Source organism: Paramisgurnus dabryanus, chromosome 3, assembly GCF_030506205.2.
Source record: "Paramisgurnus dabryanus chromosome 3, PD_genome_1.1, whole genome shotgun sequence".
Lineage (NCBI taxonomy): Eukaryota > Metazoa > Chordata > Actinopteri > Cypriniformes > Cobitidae > Paramisgurnus > Paramisgurnus dabryanus.
This window is the reverse complement of record NC_133339.1, coordinates 47,998,787-48,007,729: the sequence shown is the minus strand read 5'-3', so window position 1 is coordinate 48,007,729 and position 8,943 is coordinate 47,998,787.

Sequence of the window (8,943 nt, the reverse complement as noted above, 5' to 3'; positions counted from 1 at the left end):
TTTTTACTAGACTTGTAAAATGTATTAAATATAAGGCACCATTACACTTGGCATTAACATGCGCTTGCGTCGATCGGATCACAAGTGGACGACATTAATGCCAAGTGTAAATGGTGTTCAAAACGTTTTGAGCTCGACCAACCTTTCAACCACATTCAGAGGTAGTCGAAAACCCTTTTGATCGGATTGCTTTTGTAGTGTAAACGCACAGTGGTCCTTTCTGACTTCTAGCGTACACACGGTGTACAGCCCTATTTTTAGCCTTTCTTTTATAAAACTAAAGCGGCTGATCTCTGTGTAGTTTCATTTTGCAAGCGTGTGAAAGATGCGCAATTTCATCAACTTCGCTAAAATATCAGAGAAAGCTTTAATATATACATGTACAAAACACTGTGCAGCATGTTTACTTACAACAAAAGCAGTGGACTCTGACATAATATTAGCTTGCTTCCAAATAAACTCGTCATTACTCCCACTCGTGTTTAAATGACAGCAGAGAGACTCGCCCGCAGTCTCACAGTATTCCGGACAGAAGAGGTTGAAAGTGGACAAAAGAGACGGGTTTAAATACCAGGTGTAAACGTGATCCGTCTCTCTTGTCCACTTGTGATCCGATCGATGAAAACACATCTTAATACCAAGTGTAAACAGCCCCAATGAAATATGAGTATGTCGATGCTTCATGGTGTAAGCTTGCTTGGTCGAGTTTATCACCAAATCCTTATTTTTACTATATTATTCCTATCTATTTAATATAACTTATTAGTTTAACTCAGAAATACTTTACCTTGATGATTAATAAACGTAACAATCTATTACTAGCAACACCCTGTCTTAGCATATGGCCTTTTTGGATCACCAAACAGTGCCAAGCGTTAGCATTTGTTTACACCATCTGTTTACTGTGAACATGCCTTTCTTTGCCGATCTAATGGGGAATTTATCAGACGTGTTTTTCAGACCTGTGCTCACCAGACAGGAAGCTGTGGAGGAGCTGCTGCCTATGTATTGTAGATCCAACGTGCTGCACAGCGTGCCTAACATCACCCTGGCCCCAGACCACCGGAAGCGAATGGAACACACAAGACTTCACCGTTGAAAGCGGTAAAAATCTGCTTGTTATTATAACCTGCATTACATGCCACATGTATAGTTTAACTTCTTCCATCAGCAAAGAGGGTTTTACATGCGCTAAGTGTAATGAAGTAGAAAGGTTGATGGAGAAGGTTGCAGAACTAGAGGCGTGCATCCGAATGCTAGTTGAGGATAGTAAGAGTGCTATGTTAATGTTACAGGCACTGTTTCAGATGCGCCTAGTGTTACAGGTAATGCACATGGCTCGGTTCCGACATCAGAGTCAAGGTGGCTGACTAACTGGGTTACTGTCATGCGCCATAGTCTTATTGGGCACCCACCGAAAGCTCCTGTCTTAAAAACAGATTCCCTGCCCTCATCAGCACAAAAGCTGTTACAAACACCTGTTACAGGTCCCCTGGTTATAGGTGATTCTATTCTCATGAATGTGGAAATAGAGGCACCAGCAACCATAGTTGAATATGGTTTTTAACATAGGGTTTATAGACAATTGGAAGAATTTCTGGAGAAGACCTGACCTGCTAAAGAGAGAGTGCCTCCATTTGAAGGAATGTACTCTCTAAACAATCTGATTAATAGTCTTACTTATGATAATGTCTGACTATCCAGGGCCTAGGTCAGGAAACAGACAGATCGGCTTAACCGTCTGTCCGTTAGCTGTCTTGACATGTCAAGAACACATATATCCCAGCACATAATGCAGTGGTGAGCAACCCTGTTCCGGAAGATCAACTGTCCTGCAGAGTTTAGCTCCAACCCCAATCAAACACACCTGAACCTGGCAATCAAGCATTTCAGGGCTACCTAAAGTCATGTGTGTTGAAGCTGGGTTGGAACTAAAATATGCAGACAATACATTAGTTTAAATGAATCCACCCCACAAAACTATTATTATAAGCTTAAAGGGGAGAGAGGGTTGTGTAGCTACAATCTACAATAAGATATTTAAAGTAAACCGTAAATCTGAACTAAAATGTAATTCCTTTGAAATAATGCTGTTAAATATGTAAATAACTGATCGTAACAAAAAACAGCTTAGTCTTTGAGGTGGAAAAGTGTTTAATGCTATGTCAGGGTCTGAGCAGACATATGCAGTTTTGCTTGTCTGATTGCTGCAGGTTTTTTGGAAATATAAGCCATTCTTGCTGCTCGAAATTGTGTTTATACATTGACAAGCACTCTGTTATATGTCTATGACATTAATTAGGCATTGTTTAAAGGCGGAGATCTGAAACTGCTCAACTGCGCACAAGTTCAAGATCATTTGAAATGTATACATTTTACATCTGACAGAAAGGGTTATGTGCGTTTTCTGCACATACGTTCGGTTATGAATCCCACATATGCAGTTTTGATAAATGATCGTTAGATCAAATTTAGGATGGTTTCTACAAAGCATTTTATAAATGAGGCCGCAGGTCACCACACATATTTTTTTAAAGAAGTTGCAGATTTCCTGTCTGAGCTAGTAGTCACATCAGATTAAGCTCTTATCGTTGGTGACTTTAATATTCCAATTGATAACCCAAAAGATGCGTTAGGACTAGCGTTTATGGATGTTCTTAATTATCTCTGTATTAGATAAAATGTGACAGGGCCCACAGATACCCCTAAACACATTAGACTTAATTCTGTCACTTGGGATCAATATTAGTGACATATAAATATCTTAGCTTTATAAGTACTCTCCCAGATCTTATCCAAATGAAACATGTTGCAAATAACCGTGAAGATCTGGATGCTGTAATAGAAACCTTGAACAACATTTGTTCTAGCACGTTGGAAGCTGTTGCTCCCATTAGATCAAAGAGACCATCATACCGCAGGCCTTAAAAAGGTAGCTAGAAATAATGGAGCGAAATTGGAGAAGCACAAAGTTAAAGGTATGGCGTGCTATATGGAAAGAGACAGTTCAACACTACAGACAGCCTATACAAACTTCATACTTTACTTAATACTTCAAATTACCTATCTTAGCAAGCTCATTGAGGAAAATCATAATAACCCTTGTTTCCTCTTTAGTGCAATTGCGAAACTGACCAGAAACAAAGAAGAAACAGAAACCGATACTGAACTCCAACACAGCACTACAGACTTTATAGACTTAGGGGTTGTGTACACCAAAACTTTTACGCCCGCGGCCGGCGCATGTTTTCAATTGTTTCCAATGGAAGCTCGGCGTTTTTCAAATAAGCCAGCAGCGAGCGGGTTTTTTCCGCGCTGAAAACCGGCGCTCGGCGGTTTTCACGCGCTCGGCGCTGAGAGTCTAGAGTTGAAAGAGATTCAACTTTGGGAGAAAAGCTCCGCTCGTCAATGTCAGTTCTCACACGGCCGCCCAATCACAGTGGAGCAGGGGCGGGACATTACCACAGCAACCAACCGGCTCGCAGCTGAAGTATCACAGCTACCAAAGTGCTCAGCTGAAGAAAGCTGGCACTCAGCTGAAAAACAGCTGGCATTCGGCATCCTCAAGGCGTTTTCAGCCGCGTTTAAAAGTTTTGGTGTACACAGCCCCTTATTCACTAACAAAATTGTGGTTATTGGGGAAAATATCAAAGCTATGCAAGCCGCCACCATTTTACCCAATAGTACACTGAACACTTGATTACCACATGAACAACTTGAGTCATTTAAAGCTACTACAATAGAAGAGCTCTCAAAATTAATAAAATCATCCAACTCATCATCATGTATATTAGACTCTGTTCCCACAAAATTACTAAAAGAGGTATTCCCTGTAGTGTCAGACCCAGTACCAAATATCTCTAACTCAACGCTAGAACTAGGATAAATTCCTAGGATATCAGATCCTCATTAAAAAGTCACACCTCGACCAGGGAGATCTTACAGTTTTTCTTGGTTGCTTAAACACATTTCTTGAAACTATGCCTTATATTCTCAAAACAGTAAACACAAATTCATAACACCTCACCCAATTCACCAAACATCCTATTTTCAGATCAAAATGAAGCTCTACATCAAAACCATTCGCTCTTGCTGAAAACCAAACTTTTCACACACAAACACACACACACACATTCTGGTTTCCATGTTTTGTGGGGACATTCCATAGACGTAATGCATTTTATACCGTACAAACTGTATATTCTATTCCCCTAACCTGCCCCATTCCCTAACCCCAACCATCACAAAAACCTTTCTTGTACCTTAGATTTTCAAGAAACATCATTCTGTTTGATTTATAAGCTTGTTTCCTCATGGGGACATCAAAATTTTCCACCGAACCGAATCCTAGGCTTGCGCTACGCACATCGGGTGCTGACGTGGAGATAAGCTTTTTCTTTCGGTGAGCCTTAGGGGCGGTTCACATTTTGCGGATGCAACTGGAAAAATGAGCGTGTCGCACCGCATCGCTTTCATTATGCATAGGCTTCTGGTAATTGTCAAAATAGTTTTTCACACTTGTCATCCTGGCATAAGGTTGCCTATCTTTTTTTTCCAGTTAAAATGAAATACAATGAAAAATACACTGCTGTGGACGTTGTTTACTTCATTAATGTGTTTTACTGTGTTAATGGATAAGGTTGCGAGTAGCATTCGGTTTCGGTGGATTCCTAAGCTGGAACATACGCTCTCTTAGATCATCAAGAAAAGTAAGGCGAAGCATAGTGTAATTTGGTCCTAAAATGGCATGACGGTGGAGTACCCCTTGTTGGGTGATGGCTGCACACATAGTGACATTCCCTCCGCGCTGACCAGGGACATTCACTATAGCCTGATGACCAGTTATCTTCCTCTCACTCTCTCCTTCTTTTGGTCAGGTTGAAACCAGCCTCGTCCACAAAGATAACTTCATGGGGAACAGGCCAGCCTTTAATCTCAAAGATTCTCTGCAAAACACATGAAACATAGTGGAGTAAATCACTGCTCTGAAATGCAGTTCAAGAGGGCACAAATGACCAATCTGCAATACTATATGGGTACACAAAACTTCATATGATATGAAAACTCATACCTGAATATATTCCACTCGTTGGTCTTTCACTCTGTCAGAGTTTCGTTCGAAAGGGACGCGGTACACCCGTTTCATCCGGAACCGGGGGATACGATCAATTGTGGAGAGGCTGATGGCATTTATCCCATTGGTCAGGCATCGGCTGGGAATCATGTTTGAAGGACAATCAGTAGATCAGTGGTGTGATAACCTTCACAGCAGCAGGAACTGGGTCTGTTTGTCTCATTGTCCTCGGGGTCGAGGACGAGACAGGGAGAGAGAAACAGAATCCTATAAGCATAGGGGCCGTTCACATGTAATGCATGTGTCATAAAGTATTGTGGTTTGAATCAGCTCAGTTCCAGACAGGCTAACTATTGCGGCATAAGTATATTACCAAGATGAGTTATGTGAATGCTTTGTTCTGGACAAACTAACTTTTGCAGGATAGGTACAATGACCATGTTTACGAGCTCAATCTCTTGCTTCTCTGACAAAAGCCTTAGCCGCCTCCACAAGGTGGTCATCTCTGTGTTCTACAATAGAAGCACGCTTCCTGTTTACAGGTTAATAAATGAAAACATACTGAAACTCTATCTGTATGCAAGACAATTTGATGCATTTCTTTACTACAGAAACACAATCCAACAGTGTATGCACTCTAAAGTTACTGTACAGAACAGTCTTACTGTAAGTACACCTACTTGTTTTCCTTCCTGAAGGTTCTAATGATGGAGGCAACAGTGTAGCGACTCAAATTTGGCTGCACTCAATGCCCAGCCTCCCTCATACTATTTACAAGGACATGGTCAACTAAAGAGGCTTGAACTTGACCTATTCTTTCATTTATTTGTGGATCCGATGTTCCAAAGCTCAGTAAACTGATTCAGGCCCTCTTATCTATATATTGAAGGATCTGATTGATGTGTGTTCAATTTTGACTCTTAGTGTTTCCACCTGGGTAATTGTTTGCCAATTGAGCTCAAGCTGTGCTGACTTGAGTGAACATTGTTAAATGTTAGTGTTTTCCAAATGAACACATGGTGTAAGCACTGAGAAATATAGAGAATTGTGTGTACAGTTTTGCAGTAAAACTTCACCAAATCTGACTCACGTGTTAAAGCAGGGGAGTAGTGTTTATAGTTCAGCAAAACGATTGTGCTTCTTGAAAAATGGCTTTATGGTTTTGAAATTTTAGTTCAAAAGCCTGGTTATAGTGTTTAAGCAAACAAGAAAAACTGTAATAATTTTAGACCAATCTCAAATCTCCCCTTTCTTAGAGTAGAGACAAACCAGCTATACATAGTGATGGTCAACCCGGATCTTTTTAAGGATTCAGGTTATTCTGAGTCACTCACTAATATGATCTGGGTTGTGCGAGTCACTCGAGTCACTTGAGTCACTTATTCAAAATCTCCCAATTCCAATCACTAAGTCAAACAAATGCGAACCAAGCTACTCAGATCACGCATGCAGCTACCAGTCTACAACTCCTCTGCTCACAAAAAAGGGCTCATGTGACCCGAGGAACTTGTAAAAACATGCATGTCCCTGGTAACATTATCAATAACAAAAAGTTCGGTGTGTTTAGTTTCATTTCATAACGACAAATATGTGACCCATCACGGAAACCAGTGACACAAGTCAGCAGCACAAGTTTCGAGAAAATGAGAAAAAAATTTTTTTTTTCAAAATTTGTGATTTTTGTTTTATTGCAGAATCTGTTAGTTGAGATCATGAAGAAGCCTCTCCATGTTTGAGATAGCAGTTTTTGTATATTTAAAAGCGTACATTTTGCGGTTAAAATAGGCTTGTTTTTCCGGAGATTCTAGCGTGCAGCGGGGGGCGTCATTGTGTGTGTGTATATTTACATACTGTATAAGCTTGTGTTTTCACCTTTGCCCCCAAAGGGAACAGCATGACTACTAAATAAGGATAGTTCGCCCCAAAATGAAAATAATGTAATTAATGACTTACCCTTATGTCGTTCTAAACTCGGAAGACCTCTGTTCATCTTCGGAACACAGTTTAAGATGTTTTAACGTTATATTATATATATTTAGCTTTCTGTCCCCTTCATTGAGAATCTATGTACGGTTTCCATGTCCAGAAAGGTAATAAAAACATCATCAAAGTAGTCCATGTGACATCAGTAGGTCAGTAAGAATGGGTTGAAGCTTCGAAAATACAGTTTGGTCCAAAAATAGCAAGAATTACGACTTTATTCATCATTGTCTTCTCTTCCGGCTCGAGCTTGAAGTCACTTGACTGCAGTGACGCGGCTGCCCTGTTCCTCAGACATGTTTGCTAAGTTTTATTTTTTTTACTTATAGCGTGTGTCTCCCCAGACTATAGAGCTCAGGCGCACAAAACAAAAGAAAAATAAAAGAAGCTGGGGCGGAACAAATAACAGTCAGCCGCATCGTACGTCAGCCGCGTCACTGACTTTATGCGGCGCCGCAGACGGATGACGTCAAAGTTTAGAACTGTTTTTTGTAATACATTTTCTTTGGGGGGGCCGCGAAGGAATGCACCGTACACAAAGGGGGTCGCACGCTGAAAAAGTTTGAGAACCACTGCTCTAAAGGACGTCACGTTTTCGACAGCGCTGTTTGGATTATCTATTATACTACTTCCCTATTTTAAATACAAACTTTGAAGGTGGGTTCATGTGTTTAACGGAGTGTAATCTCATATACCTGTACATGTTACGATATAAATAGTCCTCAGATTGTACATCTATGTTTCACGGATTATACGCATTTGTGGACAAATGGTCATTGGATAATCTGAAACAGACTGGATTCGACTTGTGATCCCCACAAAGGTAAAAAGACTCATGTTTATTTTTGCATGTTGTCATTTGGACTTCTGTCATAAAATACTACATATGTGATGCTAGAACATCTGTATCTCAAATCGGCTTTACAGGGGGTATTTTTAATGATCGTAAAACCATAGTCCATATTAAGACGTTAAGACTGCTCCTCTTAACAATTCCCAATCTAGCTTAGTCTGTAGGCCTTCCTGTTGATTATTAACTGGGTTGATATTACTACTGCTTAGAGTTACAAACGACCTCCTTTTAACATCTGAATTCTTATATTATTAAACCTTAGTGCAGCCTTTGACCCAATAGATACCACAATCTTACTCAATAGACTAGAAAACTATGTTGGCATCAGTGGTCAGGCGCTAGCCTGATTTAGATCGTATCTAACAAACCACTATTTTGTTTATGTAAATGAGGGAAAAGTCATGTCACTCTCCGGTTAAATACAGAGTACCGCATGGATCAGTTGTAGGCCATATTCTGTTCTCGTTATACATGTTACCTCTAGGAGACATTAATCAAGAAACATACGTTTTCACTGCTATGCAGATGTTACACAGCTTTACATCTCCCCACATCCTAGCGAAACCCACCAGCTTTCTAAGCTAACAGACTGTATTAGCGATATTAGTGACTGGATGGCATTATGTACTGTGCAAAAAGTCTTAGGTCACCATCACCAGCTTTTTGTTTAAGCAAAGTTTTAAAGGTGCTCTAAGCGAATTGAAGCGTTTTAGACCATAAAACATTTTTTGTTACATACCGGAAACATCTCCTCACTATCTGCTTGCTGCCTGTCCGCTGATCAAACTGTAAAAAAACGCGATCTCTGTAGACAGCCCAGGCTTCACAAACGGCAATATCAACAAATGGCCAAACCTAGCAGCACAAAACAAAACAAAGTATTCCAGCCAATAAACGACAAGAAGGATTTGGGGGTGGGGGTTGGGCGCGTTCATGAAAGCACGGAAGGGAGGGGGAGGGGGAGGAGTTAGCTACGCTCTGTCTGTTTGAAAACAGTTCAAACATCAACAGGAAGTGACGTCGCACATTATTCGCT